Source organism: Martes martes (genome assembly GCF_963455335.1).
Source record: "Martes martes genome assembly, chromosome: 5".
Taxonomy (NCBI): domain Eukaryota; kingdom Metazoa; phylum Chordata; class Mammalia; order Carnivora; family Mustelidae; genus Martes; species Martes martes.
The window spans coordinates 52960226-52982381 of NC_137892.1; positions in this window are offsets into that span (position 1 = coordinate 52960226).

Sequence of the window (22156 nt, forward strand, 5' to 3'; positions counted from 1 at the left end):
TATAGTTTGTCTCCCTCTCTGGTTTTGTCTTGTTTCATTTTTCCCCTTCCTTCCCCTATGATCCTCTGTCTTGTTTCTCCAATTCCTCATATCATTGAGATCGTCTGATTATTGTCTTTCTCTGATTGACTTATTTTGCTTAGCATAATACCCTCTAGTTCCATCCACGTCATTGCAAATGGCAAGATTTCATTTTTTTTGATGGCTGCATAGTATCCCATTGTATATATATACACCACATCTTCTTTATCCATTCATTTGTTGATGGACATCTAGGTTCTTTCCATAGTTTGGCTATTGTGGACATTACTGCTATAAACATTTGAGTGCACGTACCCCTTTGGATCACTACATTTGTATCTTTGGGGTCAATACACAGTAGTGCAATTGCTGGGTCGTAGGGTAGATCTATTTTCAACTTTTTGAGGAACCTCCATACTGTTTTCCAGAGTGGCTGTAGCAGCTTGCATTCCCACCAACAGTCCTCTGTGTTTTTAAAAGAATTTATTTATTTATTTATTTATTTATTTATGAGAGTGAGAAAGAGAGAGGGAGAGCAAGGAGAGGGGCAGAGGGAGAGAGAGAATCTCAAGCAGACTCCCCACAAAGCCCGGAGTCCGATGTGGGACTCAATCTTATGGACACTGAGATCATGACCTGAGCCATAATCAAGAGTTAGATGGTCAACTGACTGAGCCACATAGGTGCCCCAGAGCTCAGTCTCTTTGAGCCAAAGTTCTCTTTTTATAGTATCTGTTTGGTAATGTCACCAATACTTTCCTGAGATAAATTCCATAGGTAATGTAAAATCAATAATACAACCATTTCTATGTAGAGGAGAAATAAATGAAAAGAATAATATTAAAATAGTATGTATTTCTATATGTAAATGTCTGGAAAAGTGACCCTAAAAGACATAATGAAGTAGTCAGATGTGTGCTCCTATTTGAAGAATTGCTTGGATTTAATGATATAAATGCAAACTGACACAGTTGTGTTATACTAGCAGCCCAGATACCATGAGTGGTGTTGTTCTCAGTGATGTGATTTTCCAGAATGATGAACAACTATAGGCATGCTTTCAAACAAAATAAAATGCAGTCTTCTCTCATTTTCCATGGTAGTTACATTCTTCCAGTACGGTAGATCTAAAAACTGTGTAAAGCATACTTGGTGTTTATATGTGAAAGGAACTTAAGGTGTAGGCTCATGTTTTTCACCTAACAGAATATTGGCATGATATTCTCAAGTCAAGAGAGATGCTGAATAATATCTTGTGGTGCAAGGTGTCCAGCATTCCTGGGCTCTATCTACTAAATGTTCATAGCACTCTCCATCACTGTGGCAACAAAATACTTAAGTGCCCGATCCAATATTGGGCACTCATAGTTTTTAGCCTGCAAAAGCAAAAGAAATCAGACTCTGCTCTCAATAGTTTCTCAGGATGATCGAAAGACCATTTTTACTTTCTTAACAACTTATCTAGGCCACGAAAAGACAAAACAACAAAACACCCCCAAACTGAAGGCTTAAAGCAACAATGATATGTTTTCTTTCATGATTGGACAGTTAATTCCTATGAATGCCAACTGAACCTCTTCAGTCATAGAGACTGTCCAAAATACCCTCATACAGTCTTAAATTTTCACCTGGCAAACATATATTTAGTCTCCAAATCTCAGTTAGATATCACTTTGTCTAGGAGGTATTTTCTGATTCCATATTCTAGACTGAATTCTTCATGTGGTACTCCCATAGCATTCATTTCCTAACCCTCATCACATTTTTAATAACTTAGGTATTGTCACTGTCATATTATGAATTCTATGAAGGTGAATCCCATGATTTTTCATCATTGTACCTGGTTATGTTGTCCCAGATAGTTAAAGGGAACATATTTTTGCATTGTATTGTATTTGAAGTTGATTTGAAATTCAGTGTGTGGATCAATTGCCAAAAAATGTAACCTAATAGTTTTAGAAAATATTGGTAGATTATTTAAAATGTCATTGTATTAACTTAATTTTAAAAATTTCCCTTGGAGATGAAGGGAAACAACGTTTTTGATCGATAGAAAAATATCTGTACAAATTACGTGCATTTACCCTTCAGTGAGGCATCGCATCATTACATTCTCCACTATTCTGCTAGTGGGTGCTTGGAATCTTCTTTGGACATACATCCTTACCCATCTGGATTTCTTACCACGTTCTGTCCCATATTTCTTGGGTACACACTCTGAATGTTGAACTTAGTTTGAATTCTTAGTTATTTGTATGCAAACGGTAGATATCTTTCCTTCCTAGGGATTTATCCACAGTTTTGAGTCACACTTCAGTCTCATTACAACATACTTATTTATTATGCTTGATGGTTGGCCATACTCTCACAGGCTATACCTGATCTGCACAAATGTGAATCTCAGACTTCCCCTGTATGTCTAATCCCATGTTTTGTCCTGAACCTGGGAGGGACCATGGCACCCACAAAACTGAGAGAGAAATGAATCTAGAACATGATTCTTCATGTTTCCACTTTCCCTTTGTGAGCTCTCCAGGCAAATGATGTTGGTTTATTCATATAATGATCCTTCATTCAAAATACATTCTTATCACTAATCTCTGAGTCCTGTCATGATTCTAGGATTACAACTTTGGGAAAAAAATCAGACTCTAGTTAATAAAAAGTCCACTTCTCAATAGGCTTTACATCTCAGAGGCTTTATTGAACTATTACGTTAGCTTAACTAGTCCAATCTACTTTAACTAAAATTTAAGTTCTCCCTCTGAAAAGCAGGCACTGGTTTAGAGTAATTCTATGGTCCCTAGCAAATGCAGTATCAGAAATTTTGGAATTCCTCTCACATTGCTTCTTTGTGAACACCCCATTAAAAACTCCCAGATTACTGGTTTCTCTCTGCCTCTACTTGGTGTGGTATCCATGCTTAGATAAGAAACTGGAACCTAGGAGAGTAAGGTGGGATGTGAGTAGGTAATTTTTTTATTTGCATGCTGCCTTACACATATGCTTAATCAGCCTTGTAGTTTGAATAAGTAGTAGAAGCAATGCAATGTATTTGAGCTATTTTGAGACATTGAAAACATTGTGTCTCTTTCAAAATTGGCCATGTCTTTTTGATTTTCTTCCCACTCTGAACATAAAACAGGTGCACCAGCAATAGTTGGCACAAAGTGAAAAAGTTTTTGCATTGAAGGCTGATCATTTCTTGTAGTTCACTTTATCTTAGTCATCAGTGTTGATTCAGAGATATTAAGTATGGTAATAACTTGAAGCCAAATTAGTCAAGATTTGGCCAGCGCTAACCAGGGTTTGCTTTTACTGTGGGAGGAACTTGAAAAAGGCAATATTGATTATGTCTGGGATATGCCAATTATAATTTGACATTCTGATTTCTGCTTTTTGTTTAACTTAGAAGCAGATTCTGCTTTGCTCTATTTGTGAAAGACAACTGGATGAGTGAAGATTGCTGCAACTTGCAGTAAGACTAGCAATTTATCTGAAATCACAGGCAGAGAAAACAATATCTACTTTTTCCTTTTTCTGACTCAGTATGTGGAGATGAGGAATATTATTGAACAAGATTATCTAGGTAAAAAGGGAAAGATGAAAAGAGTAAGAAAGCCATGAGTGATAGCTGAGATGAAAATTAAAACAAAATATAATAAAGTACTTAAGAGATTTAACCATGATATATAGAGTGATGAAAAAAGTTAAAAAAATTATGTTGCCATGAAGAAAACAGTTGAGGACAGAAAGGGTGCAGAATAAGTTTATACATAGGAAATGGGTATTTTGTCTGGCTGATATAATTGCACTTTAACGTGTGGAACAGGACGTTAAAATGAGATTCTTCTCTTAGCTTTGGCTGAGGCATGAAGACATCGGTGGCTACATTCAAGAATGAATTATGAGAGTGACACCTTGCCTGAGAATCAGCGAGATGACTCTGAAATTTATGTTGAAGATCAAGAAAGAGGGGAGAGGGCAGGATTTTGTGAAGGGAGTTTTTGGAGAACTCTGTGTGCTGTGGGTGTCACCCCTCCTCTACATAGGGGTAATTGGAGTCTTGTGAGAGAAGTTTAGCTCAGAGAACTAGATGTGTGTTTTTTACAGTTAGGAACAGAGCAGACTGATGTCTGATTCATGCCCAAGTAAGCTGAAGTGGACTTTAAGGAAAACGAGCATGTCTGGAAAGTTTCTGTAAATGCCTCTGTTAAGGGGCCAAATGTGCATGAATTGTAGCCACGGGGAAAATTCAGTAAAAGCATAAGCTTGAAATAATTTAAACATGGGACTCTGCAAAAGAAAATGGTGTATCAGGGTGAGAGGATCCCAGAGTAAGAGGCTAAGGGGTATGCCGCTGAGGTCAGAAGCCACAGAAGGATTAGGGGCAACCAGTCGCGGGTGAGGCACTGCCTTGGTCAAGGGAATCCCATTTGCAAGTGCCCAGCATGAAAGTCTCCAAAGAATCTGCAAAAGCAACTATGAAAGAATGATTCTGTGAGGTCTGAAGATAATGGTGCCTTTCTATGACAGCCAAGTCAGTAAGAACCTTTCTATGTCTTTTACCTTTCCTACCTCCCACCATGAATTGGAACCTGTAAAGTCAAGAAACAGCAGCTATTGATTAAGGGAGAAAGATAAGAGAAGCGAGGGAAAGAAAGAAGAAAGGTATCCCATATTCCTGAAGGCGGGTGGCCCATCTGCTGGCAGTCTTACACAGAGAACAGTGGAAGAGTCTTAGTTGTGAATGAAGTTGGAAGGCTTCATCAATATATTGGATTAAATATTGTGATGTCTGAGTGAAGGGTTAAAGGAACCACAGGAATTTCTATCACCAAGAAGAGACTAGAAAATTGTGAGGCTTGCTTGACTTTTAATCCAATGACGGGGATGAGTTTCCTGTTGTGATCATGTTTAAAAGTACAGAGGAAGACAGAAATCATAGAGATAACTTTTGATTATATGCCATGAGCCCTTTTCAAAGCATTGGCTCTGGAGGAAAAAACATAGGCCCTTTCTTGAAGGAGATGTGCCTTGAGTTAAAAGATCATGAGCTTTAGAATTTGCTTCAAAATTTCTGACCTGCCATTTCTTAGTTATAACCCAGAACAATTTACATAACTTCTTTGAACCTCATCTACAAAATGTAACATAATAATTTGTGAAGCTCCAGAATTATGCTCAAGAAATGTCATTTTTCTCCACCTCCATTTTCTCCACCTTCTCACTTGCTTTTCTAGATAAAATCTGAATCTATTATTTTAAAGAATATACTTCATGAAACTTGTGATAGATGGTGTGGGGTCATTTAAACACGGGATTCTGCAAGAGAAGATGGTGTATTGGGGTGAGCGGATTCCAGAGGAAGAAGCTAAAGGGTAGTCCACTGAGGTCAGAAGGCACAGAAGGATTAGGGGTTAAAAAAACTTCCCATAGGTTAATACAAATATATATATAATTATATACATATATAATATATACATATACATATATACACATATATAATTATATATAATATATATTATCTATTATATCTATATACATATACAGATATATACAATTACTGTTACTATATAATTCTCTCTAGAAAACAGATTATAAATTCTTTGAATGCAAGAGAGACAGCAACAATAATGAACATAGTAAAATATGATAGTCAGTGGAGAAAGTTACAGAGGACAGATCACCAACATGGGTTATTAGAGATAGTTATAGTATGAGGTGGTCAAGTTCAGCTGTATGCATAAAATCAGACAAACTGGATTTGATAGGATGATGGCATAACAGGCAAGTATGTGGGATAGAATCTACAAGTATTTCCAGATAGAAAAAGATAGCTTGAGCAAAAGTGGAAATGAGCAAAGCATAACCAGGGGACAATGAACTGATATTTGTGATGGAGGAGAAGACTTGTGTAGGTTTGGGAATCCCTTTATAGGAGAAGGAAATAAGCGAATTGATAGAAGATTCTTATGAACTGAACACTTTTGCTTGGCACGTAGATCATAATTAAGGTGAAGACCCTGAAAGTTTTGGATGGGGAAAAAGAAATTGTTGAGAAAAATTAATCAACTTTGGTTTATAGGGTGGGTGAGCAGGGGATGAGACCATTTACAGATTATTGCAATAGCCAACTCGTGAGGATCGTGAAAGTAATAGCTGTGAGGATAGAAAGAAGAGATGAAATATAAGGAGTGAAGAGTTGACAGACTTCAGGAAACATTTGCATTTTCAAACATTACGCAACGAAGAGTCTCTAGGCCAGCTCTATCCAAGTGAATTTTCGGATTTTTGAAATTTTCTCCATACTGTGCAATATGGTAGTCACACGTGGCTATTGCTCACTTGAAATACAGCTAGTGAGAAATGGAATTGAAAGTTTTATTTGATGTTAATTACTTTACGTTTAAATTTAAAGAGCCCTATGTAGCTCATGGCTACCATGTAAGTGTGGTATCTCTTCCACAACAAACTGCAGCACCCACACATGCGTTGGTAAAAGGATAATTTGAGTATTGTATTGGCAGAATTGCCTCCTACCCAGTGATTTGAATTTGGCACCATTGCTGTCTTTGGCAATTAGTGCAACGAGTTGAATATTTTATTATATTTTTATCTGACTGCCTTATGGAAATAGAAAAATGAAAATGCTATTACTATTCTTAATAAATGTGTGTTTCATCAATTAAGTATAATTAAGGCACAGGCAGAAATTGTTAAGTGTCCAGAAAGTGGTAAAACTTCTGTCTCAACCAAACCTGGGGGGAAAATAAAGATAAAAATCACATATAAAAATGGTAGAAATAGACTGCCAAGGATAATTTGGGACTTATGTAATTTTATTATTATTATCCTCATCATTATTTAGCAACAGTGCTTATAGGTGCAGTGACATGGAACAGTATCATTTACTTTTCTCACATTCCTTTTCTGGTTATAATTTCAACAAGGAATGTAGGCATTTCTTCTATAGATCACTTCTCACTACTTGGAAGTTATTACTATCTTCATTTTTAATGAAGAAAATGTGACTAGTTTTTCTATAACTACACATCTGTAAATGACAGATATTGAACAGATCTAGCCGATGCCCAAATTTCCATTTTTGGAGTAAACATGGGACAAAAAGTCTTCAAGTTATCACATGGAATAGTCCATGTTTTAACATTTTTATCTTTGTTGTTCAGATCAGGCTTATTCTCTCAGCATTAAAGCTAGACGTAATCACATATTTGAGTCTTTAGAGATTTGATAATTAATTACAAAAATATAATGATTATTATCGTATTAGTAAATAATATTTAGTATTTATTAATGAGGTAAAATTAATTTCTTAAGTCAACATATTTTCCTATAAAATGTAATAGGAAAGGTTTATCTGCCAGAAATTCTACACTGGACCATAACAATCACCCTTGTGATTGAGACTGATATGTTCTTTTTCTTCAAGTTCACGAAAGGAAGTACAAGGAGGATTGTTCTTTGGTTCTAATCTCAAGTTGTCGGCAAGGAACCACAAAACTGGTTGTAGACCTTTCCTAAACAATCAGCAGTCTTGCTCAGGTAACCATGTTTCTGAAAGCCAGCCAATCACTTAAACACACTGAAAGTTAGCCAGTAACTATATACTTCCATTTTTAAAGTTCAACCAAATCCCTGGACTCTTTGCTTTCCCCAAACCCAATACAAGATCAGGTTTTTGCTTTGTTCAATAGACTGTGTTTTGTCCTGTCTTAGCCTGCAACAAATACATCTCTGTCTCAAATATAGTTGAATGGTAGTCTCCTGCCTCAGTATTTCCTTCCTATTTTACTAGGTGAGTGATGCTCTCCTAGTATTTATGACTAGAAGTGTTTGGCAGGGGGCAAATGACAAAAGAGATTAACTAAAAACCTAGGGAAAATATCTTTTTCTCCTAGGTTCTCATGGCCCTCCCAATATTTAAATATTAAAAGATAAATAGAATGACCAGTTACAACTAGGTCTCATAAACTAACAAATATTAAATGTCCTTCTTTCTCAGCCTCCTTTTTCTCTTAGGGTTTCTCCAGTACCTACTGGGAATAACCTGAACTTATATAAAATCCAAGGGAATGAGAATTCTTCCATGACTTGAATAAAGAATTTGTTAAAAATATGATTTCTTTTAGGGAGCCTGGGTGGGTCAGTCAGTTAAGCTTCTAACTCTTGATTTCAGCTCAGGTCATGATCTCAAGGTTGTGAGATCAAGACCACTGTGGGGCTCCGTGCTGGGCCTACTTAAGATTCTCTCTCTCACAAAAGACAATTATCATATGATATCACTGGTATGAGGAATTTGAGAAGCAAGACAGAGGATCATAGGGGGAGGGAGGGAAAAATGAAACAAGATGAAACCAGAGAGGGAAACAAACCATAAGAGACTCTTAATCTTGGGAAACAAGCTGAGGGTTTCTGGGGTTGGGGGTGGGAGAGATGGGGTGGTTGGCTGGTAGATACTGGGGAGGGTATGTACTATGGTGAGTACTGAATTGTGTAAGACTGATAAATCACAGACCTGTACCCCTGAAAGAAAGAATGAAAAAAATTCTCTCTTCCCCTCTCCATCCCCCCACTCATGCACTCTCTCTCTCAAATAAATAAATGCATCTTCAAAAATATGATTCTTTTATTATATAAAACACAAAATTTAGGGGCACCTGGGTGGCTCAGTCGGTTAAGCATCTGTCTTCTGCTCAGGTTATGATCCCAGGGTCTTGGTATCAAGGCTTCTCCTCTTCCGCTCCCCCTGCTTGTGTTCCCTCTTTAGCTGTCTCTCTCTATATATATAAAATAAATAAATAGAGAGGGTGGCTGGGTTATGGACATTGGGGAGGGTATGTGCTATGATGAGTGCTGTGAAGTGTGTAAGCCTGATGATTCAGAGACCTGTACCCCTGGGGCTAAAATACATTATATGTTAATAAAAAATTAAGAATTAAAAAATAAATAAATAGATAAATAAATAAATAAATAAAATAATTTAAAAATCTGACAAAACATATAAATTTGATTATTGATTGAATGTTAAATTTCATAGGGTTATATAATTGATCTCTTTGTAATTTGTTACGAAGTATCCTTCTGTCTTTTGTAACTCCTAATAAGAGATTCTGAAATGTCATTCCTGCCCTTGATTGTAAGAGTAACATTGCCCCTGTTTGATGGAGAGTACCTCCTTCATTAATAGTCGTCTATAAATGATTACATGGCCATTGTGGTTTTTCCTGCAGGGCTACAAGATTCCTGGACCTGCAGAGTTAAGACTAGAAATCTGACAACATTTGGCACAGTATAATACCACAATACTATGTACAAATTAAAATGACCAAGTTAAAATTTTTCTTAAGAATGAGATTGCAAATGTGATTTCCTATGAGGGACTAGAAATGGGGCAAGTGGCGTAAAGTAAAGGGTATGAGTCTTGATGGGGGGGGCTTCTCCTTCAAGTCGTGTCTTCCCATTGACTATAATAAATAAAAAATAAATAAATAAATACATAAAAATCAATAAATATATTTATTTTAGCATTTGTTAGTAGATAAAGGATTAAATCTGTGGGATTAAGCTTTCAGCACGTATACAACAGGGAATTAGGTTAAATAAACTGGAAACTAGTGATGTTCTGGAATCCCCATGTTTTGGGTCACATATTTAGGAATTTTGCTAGCTGGTTGACATCACATTGGGAAGCTTGAGCTCTGCAGTGATGAAAGTTTTTATACCTTGGAAACTGACAAATACTATAAATCAAGGTTTCTTCTCCTCCCCACCCCTACCGCTTGTGCCCTTCTGTTTATAGTTATCTTTGTCTGAAGATAGATTTTGACACCAGTTTGTCTTTATGAGCCACGTGGACCCCATCATGAAAATACAGTATTCTTATTTCTTTGTGAAAAAGGCGTAACACCAGACAGATGTGTTTTCTGACTAAATTGAAGTGGAATTATTTACCAATTCTAAAATGAGGTTTAAAGAACGAAGTTCTGACTCAGTCTCCTTCTCTTTTTCTTTCCTTTTTGTGACTACATAGAAAAATTATAGGCTAGTTGGGATCGGGTGTAGGTCTATTGTCATAGTGGCTATACTATTTACAGCCTCACTAAGAGTATACAAGGACTCCACTTTCTCTACCACCTCAGCAACACTTGTTCCCTTGCTACCTTCTCTATTTGTGTGTGATAATAGTCATTCTACAGGTGTCGTGTTATTTTATTGTGATTTTGATTTGCATGTCCCTGATGATTACTGATGTTGAGCACCTTTTCATATGCCTGTTGGCCCTTTATATGTCTTCTTTTGAAAATGTCTATTAAAGTCTTTTGCCCATTTTCAATCAGGTCATTTTTAAATTTACTTTTTTTTTTTTTTTGCCATTGAGTTGACTTTTTTTTGCTATTATTTTGGATATTTACCCTTTATCAGGTACATGGTTTGCTTCCATTTTATAGATTGCCTTTTTTCCTCAGTTGATTATTTTACTGTGCAGAGGCTTTTTAGTTTTATGTAGTCCCCCAAGTTAAAAACAGAACTACCGTGTGATTCAGGAATCCCACTTATAGTATATGTTCAAGATATGAAATCTCAAAGAGATATCTACACTTCCAAGTTCATCGCAGCATTATTCACAATACCCTAAATAAGGAATTAATTCAAATATGCATTAAAGAATTAATGATTAAAGAAAATATGGGATATATATATATATATATATATATATATATATACACAATGAAATAATATGCAGCCTTAAAAAAGAAGGAAATTCTACCATTTGTGACATGGATAGATCTGGGAGACATTATGCTAAGTGAAATAAGTCAGTCAAAGAAGGACGAATACTCCATGATTCCACTTTAGAAGGAAGCTAAAATAGTAAAACTCATAGAAGCATAGAGTAGAATGATGATTTCCAGGAGGAGTGGAAATGGAGAATTCTTGTTCAAGGGGTATAAAGTTAGTTATGCAAGATGAGTCAGTTCTAGAGATCTGCTGTCCAATGTAGTACCTAGAGTTAAACATATGGTATCGTGCAGTTAAAAATGTGCTAAGAGAATAAGTCTCATGTTAAGTTTACTCACTATAAAACAAACAACCCCCCCAAACAACAACAACAACAACAACAACAAAGGGACATAAGGAAACTTTTGGAAATGATACGTAGTTTTATTACCTTGATGATGGTGATGATATCATAGGTGTATACACATATCTAAACTCATCAATTTGTCTACACCAGATATGTAGTTTTTACATTAGTTATACCTCAATAAAGCTGTGTGGAAAAAAATAAATGAAAGTCTAATGGCTACATCTTGATTAATTCATTCTTTACTATCTTTGAATCTTGGTGACTGTTAAAAAAATGAGAAATTCTGGATCTTTGGGAAAACAAAGGAGTCCTTTACCTCAAGTAACTGTGAAAAAAATGTAACAAAGTTTCAGCAAAGACAACCTTTTCCTTTTATAGGCTAATCTCCTAGGAAGGGCTTCTAAGGCTGTACCAGCATCATCATAATAAGTAAGTGTGGAATGATCATTTCCTTTGTATCCTGTGTGATCTCTGGCAGTTTTGAAGCCAGATTCATTCCAGATAGAACAGCAATGAAAAAAGAGAAGCATTCCTTAATGCTCTGTGGGAAGGGGTTTATGGGATTGTGGCGGGGCTGGAGAGTATAGGGATTGGCAGCTCTTTAGAAGATTCATCTCTACTGGAATCTGATTAGTTGGTGATCAGTGTTGAGCAAAGTTAAATGATGATTTGGATGAACAGGGTTAGATTTTTAAAGCTCTTTTTATTTGCCTTTTTGCTTTCTTGCTCTATTCTGAGAAATAATTTGAAGTTAGATTCCATTTCCTATTTTAGTTTTTCTTGTTAATATATTGATTCCCATCTTTGTCTGCACAGAGTTAAAAAAAAAAAAATCCTGATACCTGGCCCCTATCCCAGAATAATGAAACTCAGAGCAATTGAGAATCACTGCTCTGGAATGTAAACTTTTAATGGGTTCAAGATAATTTTAATTTAATTTTGTTTTACCACTTAAGGAGTTAATTTCTAAGTCGGTTGTTCTCCTGGCTATCACATTTTCATATGGCTCTCTTAACTTTCTTTTTTTGTATATATGAAATATTTTTGATCAGATGACACCTAGTGAATAGGCGGCTGTTTTGTCCAGGACATCAGTTCTACAGGCTGTTAATTTGATAAGCAGTTTGTGTGCTTCATTTTCCTTGATATAAAAAAGAACCTATTGAGACATCAGCACATCTGGGGGAAAACATGCTTTTAATATTTAGGTTGTTATTATTCACTTCAAATAAAAAGCTATCAAACTTGACATGTATCTTTAAAAAAATAGAAATGAATCCTTATGGGTAATAATGAATCTGATTTTGAGAAGAAAGCCAACTGGGCAGAGAGCCTTAAGCAGTTTTTCTTCATTGTTATTTTATCATAGGACAGGACCTTTGAGGATATTAAAATATGACTCTTGTCTATTGACCTTGTAAGAGATGCAGCTCCTGTTAAACACGGTTGCTTTGTTTTTTGCTTTTGTTCTGCGGGCTTATACAGTGGTTTGTTGATTAGTTAAAAAAATCCTCAAGACACGATGTAAAATGAATACCGTGTTCTGGTGACTGGCATATACCAAACTAGAAGCAAATTCACATGAGAAAAGTGCTCGACAAAAATATTTCATCTAAGATATTTTCCAGCTGAGTTGCCTTCGAATTCTGTTCCCACCACATTCTCTGAATTGCACGGTGGAAAAGCTGAGACTTTTAACTTATGCTCTGCAGAGTACTGGGAACTTGGGCACAGAAACCAGGTCATTTCTTTCTTTCTTTTTTTTTTTTTTTGCTGTCTTTCTGCAAGGATTTAATTATTTTTTATATTGTTTATGTAAGAGAAGAACAAATTTAGGAAGAATTTACTTTAAGAACTGTCAGCTATCCCAGTTATATATTCCCATGCATTTTGTTATTATTTTGTAACAGTGTATTTTGTTATTATTGACAAATGATATGGATCAAATGATAATGGCCTTTGTAACCCCAGTTTGGGTTTATATGTGTTGTAAGTATAACACTATAAGAAGCCTAATATTGTTTGTAAACAGAGATGAATCAACAGAGATCAATGTGTTTTACTGAGAGCATATTACCTAAATTTGGGCTGTTATCAGTATTGATTATTTCATGCCAAAGGTGTTTTCAGGTCTCTACAGTAAACTTAAAGTTTCTTCCTTAAGTGTTTACTGTCCAAATTACATATTATTCAGCAGGACTATCCAGGCATGAAATAAACATGTTACTGGATTCCTCTGCTTTTATATTCTTTCTTTGTTCCTAATTTATATCATGAATCATTTGGCAAGAACCATGTTTAATCCTATCAGCACTTATAGAATAGTAAGTGAAGTAGATCCCTATCAGTTTATTGAAGAATTCCAGTAGGAGAGACAAAATGACTTTACTGAAGAGATGGTGTAGGATTTGAAGAAATCCGGGGGATTTTGAAAGATGGCTGACTTAGAAGAATATTTGTTCATTCGTGAAATATTAATTGACTACCAGTTGTATGAAGGGCACCCTACTAGACCACAAACACATACATCCATATATATGTGAATATACACTATACATGTATGTATTTGTATGCATACATATACACACATTTTTTTCTTTAATCCTAGGAAACTCAGAGTCTATTGAGGAAATGAGATGAATACAAATAACTACAAGACAAGGAAATTGTGAAGAATGAGGCTAAGATTTACACTTATTCCTTGTTCTACTATTAACTAGTTTGTGATAGTAGGCATACCATAGAGACTTTCTGGGACTTAGTTTCCACACCTGTAATATGAGAATACAAACTACTTTGTCTCCAAGATCCTTTCCAGCCTTTAAATAAACATTATTAAAAAGGGCACATTTATGTGATGTTCATTTTAATGCACTTGAAAACGTAGTCATTCTTCAGTAAGAAATTGTCATCAAAAAGCTGATAAAAATTGGAGGCATAAGTAAGAGCTAGAGAAGGCTGGTATGTGTATCAGATGTGAGTAATCAGGAGAAAATCACTACCTTGGTTTTCTTCTTTCCCGTTCCTAGAATGATCTTCCCTCCGAACCCCTGCCTCCCTCTTTGGCACTCTCCCTATCCTCCAGGTCTTTGCAGATAGGTCACTTCTTCTGAGAAGCCTTCCCCGACCAACCTACTCACAAAAGTCTCCCTGCCCACATCCCTCTATCACACGCCTTGCTTATTTTTCCTCATAGCTCTTATTACTCCCTATCATTGCATTTTATATTGGTTCATATTGTTAATTAGCTGCCTCTCCCACTAGGAATACAAGCTCTCTTATGAGAGAAATTTTATTTATGTGGTTCATTGCTGTTTCACCAGCTTCTAGAACAGTGTCTGGCACATTGAAGCCATTATATAAACACTTATTGACAAAGGAAGTAAACTTCCTTAAAAAGACTCCAATTTTTGAACAATAGCCCTTCCTCTTTTTCTACAATATCTATTTACTCTCACAAGTATTACAATACTTAAATAGCTTACTAATTTGTGCTAGCTTTTGTAGATGAGATTTCAGTTTTGCTTCCTTCTTTCCTTCCTTACTTTTGAAATGTGGAAAGGAATTTTCAGTAAAGTACTCAAGAATGTGGAGCCTTTACTTACTCCTTTCCTAAATGTCAACTAGAAACCTTATGAGATTGAACTTTCTCATGAGCTTAGTGTTATTTACAAGCTTTATCAAAACAGATAGAAGAAATAATTCTTGCAGTTGTTTTCCATCTTATTTTTAAGACAATCTGAATGTACATGAAGACTAAATATATATAGGTATGTATATTTATTTTTAATATTGAAATGAGCTTTTTGAACTTATAAATTATTTGTGTCTGCTCAGGTCAGAAAAACAGATTGTACTTTTATTTTTGATTCAAAATGAAGTGTCATAACAGTGAAAAGCTGAACTGTAGCTAAATTTGGCTCCCATCATAAATCATTAGAATACTTAGGTAGTCACATTGTCATTGGCTACAGAGTTGATGGGGGCAGTTGCATGGGATGAGTTTGCTCTATAAGGAGAATCCTCTTGGAATTCTGTAGGTGAAAAATGGTTTCATTATTTGGGGCAAAAATGGAGTGAAATTGCTTACATCAAACTTGTTTTCCCTTTAAACAGAGACTCTAGAAGTCCAAACAAAATGAGATAAATTAATTGGTTGCTTATATGAAGCTAAATTATAAATATATATAACAAATCTTAAATTATTTGAATGAAGTAAGAAAAAAGGAGAGATAATCATAGGTTTTTCATAAACCCTGTATTCTAGCATAACTGATATTGATTTATAGCTTATATTTTAAGTTTTTAAATTTTTAATTTTTTAAAGGCTTTTAAAATTTATTTTGAAAGAGAGAGGGAGAGAGAGCACAACCAGGAGGGACAGAGGGAAAGGGAGGTAGAATATCCCAAGCAGACTCCTTGCTGAGTGAGGAGCCTGACATGGGGCTTGATCCCATGACCCTGAGATCTTTACTTGAGCTGAAACCAAGAGTTGGATACTTAACCAACTCTGCCACCCAGGCGCCCTTATAGCTTATATTTTTATTATATGCAATCGTATTTGTGAGTTCTTGCTTTTTATTATCACTAGTATATTAAATATGTTTCTAATTATCATAGATACAGACATAAATTTGGGTATTTGCATTTTGATTTCATGAATTAATATAATTGTGAAAAAATACCTTAAGCAGATTAGAATATCAGTTTTCACCTTGGGATATAGGCTTATTCTAACCTCTGATACCTTATATACGTGTTGCTGGTCTCTGCTCAAGAAAGAAGCCATGGTCAAAAACACCTTATGTAATTTGGTTCTGTTTGCAGCTTGACCCACTATTGCTTTAATGTGGCCCCTGGCAACAGAAAGCTTTGATGAACAGTGTTTGCTACAACTGTCTGCTATTGATAGTAGAGAAAATGAAGGACTCTGCTTTTAAATAATATGGGCCCCTTGATATTCACAAGCACAGAAAAGTCAATCAAAATATCATACTTGTTCACCGTTAGTATTAAGCCTGTTTTTCGTCCTTTCCAAAGCTGAGCAAAGTGGGTATGAAAATGGGTATGACTTTAAGTACTTGGGTTTATACAACTGAAGCAATCATGTTTGAGCCAGGCAGTGGTTGCATTTGTAGCTCTGTTCATTTTAAAACTGACTCATGGCTGAATTATGAATGGGGTATTGGCCTGTAATTTACAAATGGAAAATTTTGGATCAGTGCCTCCCGGTTTTAGCAAAGTCAGATTTTATCAGTTTTGAACTATTGGCAAGTGCAGCGTAGCATGAATACTAAATAAATCATTCATTTTACTAGTTAACAACATTGAGAGTTTGTACTTGACGTGACCGAGGCTGATGATCCCAATGACTCCTCCTTCCTCCTTTCTCCTGGCCATGGCTGATATCTACGGTAGAGGCAGTGGTAGGATGGCAATAGTTAAGTGGGTAGAATCCTCTCATTTGACTTAGTAAGCCTTGGGGAAGGTGTCTGTCTCAACTCATTGGTAAATCTCTTTAACATTTGGAGGTATTAAGCGTCTCTTTTTATTTTTTTATTTTTTAGGAGTGCAAAAAGGTTTGTTATCATATCATGAGGCTTCCTGGGGAGAGACGAGCAGGCCTCTCTAGATTGTCCAAAAATGGCTTGAAAGAGCAGGGAAAGGAAACTGATTTGGAATTTTTATGGTGGTTAGGGCATGGGAAGTGATGAGAGCTCCTGTGCATGAATAGGGGTTTGCATATTTTGAACATCCCACTGTTGTCAAAGAAGAGAACACCTGGGTTTTCTTTTCTTATTTATTTATTTATTTGTATTTTATTATTTTTGTTTTTTAGCTTTCAGCCCTATTTGCTCATTTTGGAATTATTTGTTTAAAATATTAATAAGGTCTCACTTTATGTTCAAAATTTGAAGCAACTCTTCTTGATTTAAAAAATTCTAATAATTCCACAATTCAAACCTGGTGCGTCAAGTAGACCAAGTATTGAAACGGTATTTTCTTTGTTTCCTCCTGAAGTTGATACTTCAGCTATAAACAGTAATACTCCCATCCTTTGTAACATGTGAATTTTGTGAGTACTGAATTGGGCAAAGTTTTCATTAGTTCTATAACCAATGTATATTTCTCAAACATCATAAACATCAGGGTACAATGTTACAATGTTGTTTTTAGAAACAAGTTCCCTGAATATTTTATATAACCAGATTTCAATGAAATATGCATTTCAAATGGAGTCATTCCCAAGTTGTATGATCCTAAGACTTCTCTGGGTCTAGCTTCAAAATCAGTACTGTTACTGGTATGAATGGCAATTATTATCCACATACTTATTCAGACATTAATTTAGAAGAGAGTTTATTAGTAATACCTGCTTACATTTAGTCTTTGTATCATTTTATGGCTCTGAATAACAAAAAGAGAGGTAATTTCAAATTTCAAAGAAAATTTGATGTACTTTAATGAAATTTATAAGGGAAAAATTATGTGGCTATTATTTCTTATCCATGGTTAGGCTATTTAAAGAAAGTGATAAAATACTGGTGTGTGAAGAGGCAAGGAAGCTGGTTTAAGAAGGAGAAAGGTGAATCAGTGAGGCATTGGCCGGTGATAGAACAGGGTGGGAGGCGGAACAGTCAAGAGCTGTAATTTGGCTGTAGGGTGGCATGTGGGAAGGGAACAGAAGCCAAGTAAATCATGAGTGTTGTGAGGGAATATATAGAGGGGTATATATGTTGTAAAGAGGTGGAGAACATGAGAATGTCTTCTCTGGTAAGAGAAGTTCCAGTCTGTGATAGATCTAATGCATCGCCATTATGTATGTGTATCATCACAGCATATACATACATGTATATGACTATATCATGTGCATACAGACATGCACATATGTATGTATATACATATTTGAATGTTCCTGTGTTTTATATGCTTAATCATACTATGATTACATTAAAAGAATGGAATAGCGGAAGTGTACAGTTTAAAAAACAGTGTGTAGCTTGTACTATCTTGCTTTGTCAGTGTGACAATGTGGCTCCTTGTCTTATACTCTGTATATAAGAGAGAGGGGCCTTGCAGTCTCACTTGCTACCTATAAACTAGGCCCTCACCCATTCGTGTCTGCCAAGCAGTTTTCCTTCCCCCATCCTAACTCTCTGTGATGCTGCAGTGGAGATAATCTGGTGGTCAGCAAAATATCACCAGCTACTGCATCATAGTTTCCCCTCTGTTATAAAAAAAAACCTGTTCTGGTTACAACTTTGGTTTTCCTCCCCTCCGCCCCTGGCTCCCAACTCCCAACTGTTTGGAACCTCAGAGATTCCTAGAGACTTTTGTTCTTTTATACCTCCCTAAGAATTGAAAATGGTCACTTCTGACTTTGGTACCACTTGAACCCATGAGTCTTACTCAGAGTCATGTGGGCCCTCTGGAGGGCAGTGGTGGGGGTAGCTGTTGGGAGGGACTAGAGTTTCATTTGCCTACTACTTGGCTGTAGGGCCAACCTAAAGGAAGGTTTGCAGAGTTCAATCAGTGTCCTAGGGACTCTGCCCCCTGGGCCTGATCTGGGTTGGCAACAGTGTTTCAGAGTGCTCACACTAATTTTTATCACCAAGTTGGGGCACTCTGCTTCCAAGGAGGTCTGGCCAGATTCAAGGAGTCTGGCTAGTACTCAGGAAGAAAGATGGATGAGAGCTACACTGCAGTCAGGATCCTAATCCAACAGGAGTGAAATGGCCCCAGGAAACCAAACCTGGTCATCAGAAAGAGAGGGAAAAATGGTCAGTGTTGGGGGACTGTAGTTTAAGGGGAGCACAGGTGTTTGGGACTTCTCCCAGGAGCCCTTCACACCAAATTTAGGTCAGAAAAACGAGTGTTTTTAGTACCTCCTCGTTGAGAAAGTCACACCCAAAACACTGTCAAGCTTAGCTGCAACAGTCATATGGTCACATGACCTGTAGCGGGGCGGGGTGGGGGGCGGGGGGGTGTCGGTGAAGGTCATCAGTACATCTCTGGGAAAGGCTAGGGAAAGCTGGAACCAACTCTGCTCTTTGTTTCTGTTCTCATTCTGACCAGAGACATCTTTAGAGGATATAGTCTAATTGTGTGTGTGTGTGTGTGTGTGTGTGTGTGTGTGTATGCATGCGGGCGCGTGTTCTTATTCTTTTCATCTAACTGAAAAGCTAAGTTTTTAAGGTTTGGATGTGGGTTTTCTAACAACATGTACAGTGTTTCTAAGAAGGAGTTTGGATATATGGGGAAGGTCTATGGCACAGAAGCTAGCAAAGATAAGAGATTTCACTCCTTTAAGATTAGGACTAGTATCTTTAAACAAAAAGTGGGAGTGGATTCAGAGACATCCTCTGATGGTTTCTTTATTCTTTTTAAAGGATGGTTTATTCTTGCCTGAGAAATCTTTAAAAAAGTTCTAGAGGTTTAGATCTGTATTTTATTTATAGTTAATATCTACAGTTTTACTCCGAGATACTCTGGTTTAGAGCTTGGAAGGAGGAGGATTTGCCATCAAAAATGTACAGAAGTGAAAGACTATAAAGAATACTCATGACAAAGGCACAAGCATTTGCATTTCATGTTTGTAAATGACTCATAAAGTAATGAAATCCTTTATGGTATTTCCCCACATGAAACTGAAGTCAAAAGCTTTTAATCAGGTCTTCCTCAAATGCATCCTCCAATAATTTTGTAAAGAATCTTTGGTTTTCCCTAAAAGAGAGATGGGAGTATCTATTTGGATTAACTGTAATGGGAGGGAAAAATTAGTTAATTCTCTCTATAGTGGGTGAAAATTGGAGGTTGCTGTAAGGACAAATGCACAGGAATGACATGCCAGGACTGCTTGCACAGAAACTCATGTGCTTGGGTTCAGTGTTTGGCCTCAGGCCAAAGGCTGCAACTAACAGGAAAGTGTCAGCATCTCAATATAATTGCATGTCCTGGAGCCTATTATTGCACTAATAAAAATGCTTTTCAATAAATCTGAGAAAGGAAGTGGGGAAAAAAAACACCAGAAAGAAAGGAATTGCCTGAAATATTTTATTATATTTAATAAAATTCTCATTAATGGAAAGAGTAGCTTTCTGCTAAATAAATGTACTTTAATTTTATTTTCTGATTAATTTGATTTGGGGGAAAATGCAAGTACTTTCTTTTTTTCCCAGTGTACTTTCTTAAGAGAAGAGTAAAAGGCAAGTAGGCATCCCTGTAGGCGAATATTTTCTCAAGGAGAGGAAAGAGGAAGGGGGACCAGGACACCAGAAGCCTAGAGTTTAGCTAGTAATTATGTCACTGATGTACCGAGTGACCTTGGGCAAATGATTTAACCTCTCCATCCCCATACATAAAATGTAAATGTTTCAAGCTTACAAAAGTCTTTGAAACAGTAAGGATATCAAAGGTACTTGATGTGTGTGCTATTACTTATAATGGGTGCAATAGAGAGCGTATATGATCACTAATAATGATCTTAATTACACACACTACTCACCTGCATGTTCTTATAGGCACTAGCCCTAGTAATGTTAGTATAGGAATGTAATCTATAAAGATTTTCTATTCTGCTTCCTATAAAACAAAGAAGCACAAATAAGAGGAATAATGATAACCAAATTGTGTAGCTCATTTGCCATGGCTGATGTTCACAGGAATAAAGGGAAGGAAAAGGGAAAGAAATTCTTTTGCATCGAGTTTCTACCAAGAGCCAGATGTTTACATATGTTACCTTTTCTCTTTGTGTTTAGCAAAATTTCTGGCACATAGTAGGTATTTGACAAGTATTTGTTGGGTGAATGAATGCTTCTTATTTCTCTTTTAGTTTTCAAAGTAACCTTATAAGGCAAACCTTGTCTCCCTGTTATAGAAGAGAATGAGATTAAAACTAAAAATTTGATTAAGAGTGCATGGCAACAAATGGTAGAGCCAGAATTTGACCACTGACTTGTCTGACTCCCAGAGGAATGTTCTTAGCAACAAGACTTTGGTGGTATTTTGGTTAGTAGAGGTTAACAGTCTGAAGTTTGACAGTTATTATGATGGCTTTATTGAGTGCAAAAGAAGTTGACGTGATGAGATCACCTACTCGTTTTGGACTTAACGGGATTTGGTTAGCGCCTTCCATGTGAGAACTATATCTGAACGGAAATGCGAGGGAAAGGGAGGTGCTGACTGCCTCTGCCTGGCAGAGGCGCTGGCATGGCCTGTGTGGGATCTTGTGGTCAAAGCTGAGCTGCAAGGACACTTCTCACACACAGTCGTGGATCTGAGGGGCTATGAGTGGAAGATGTAAGTCATGAGAGTGAGGAGGGCTCAGGTACTGTTTTGAGCTGGGAAACAGGGAGGATCAAAGGAAAGAACAGCAGGTGAGTGGGTCCTAGCGTGAAACTGCTGCTCATGCTTGAGCTCTCCTGTCCCAAGTACTTTGGTAAACGGCTAGGGGGAAAGACATGTTTTGACCATCGTTGGTCGAAAGCTGTCTTTGCCTTGTGTGCTAGTTGTGACTTACTGCCTCTCTGTTCCCAATCTACCCTTCTTTGCCCTTGCTTTGTGCTACTGGAGCTAGAACCTGTAGACATTTTTTGTTAGCCAGCTGGCTCAGCATTAACTTTGCTGGTAGAAAGAACTAGAAGGACACTGCAGGAGAAAAGAGTTTCTCTTCATCTTTTCAGTGTATTTGTTTGTCTTTGCTCCCAGTAGTAAACACTCTCCTATTAGTTTTACTAATGCCCAGGGGTTGTTTCTCAGAGATTGTCACCAATACTCCCAAGGGTAGCCTTCTGGCTAGTTTCGCCAGCAGCAGTGATGGCTTCCTGAAGGATCTCACTAGAGCCTTGGAGGGGGGCAGCTTCCCAGAGAGCCTTCCTGGCGTTCCAGGGGATGGCTTTCTCTTTGGCACCCCAACAGGCAGTGTGCTGCAGGCCAGCCCTGACCAGTGGCGGTCAAGCTAACTCCTCAGCTTTCCAAGGGCCACAGCCACACCTTCCCTAATGAGGTTCCACTCTGAGCCTT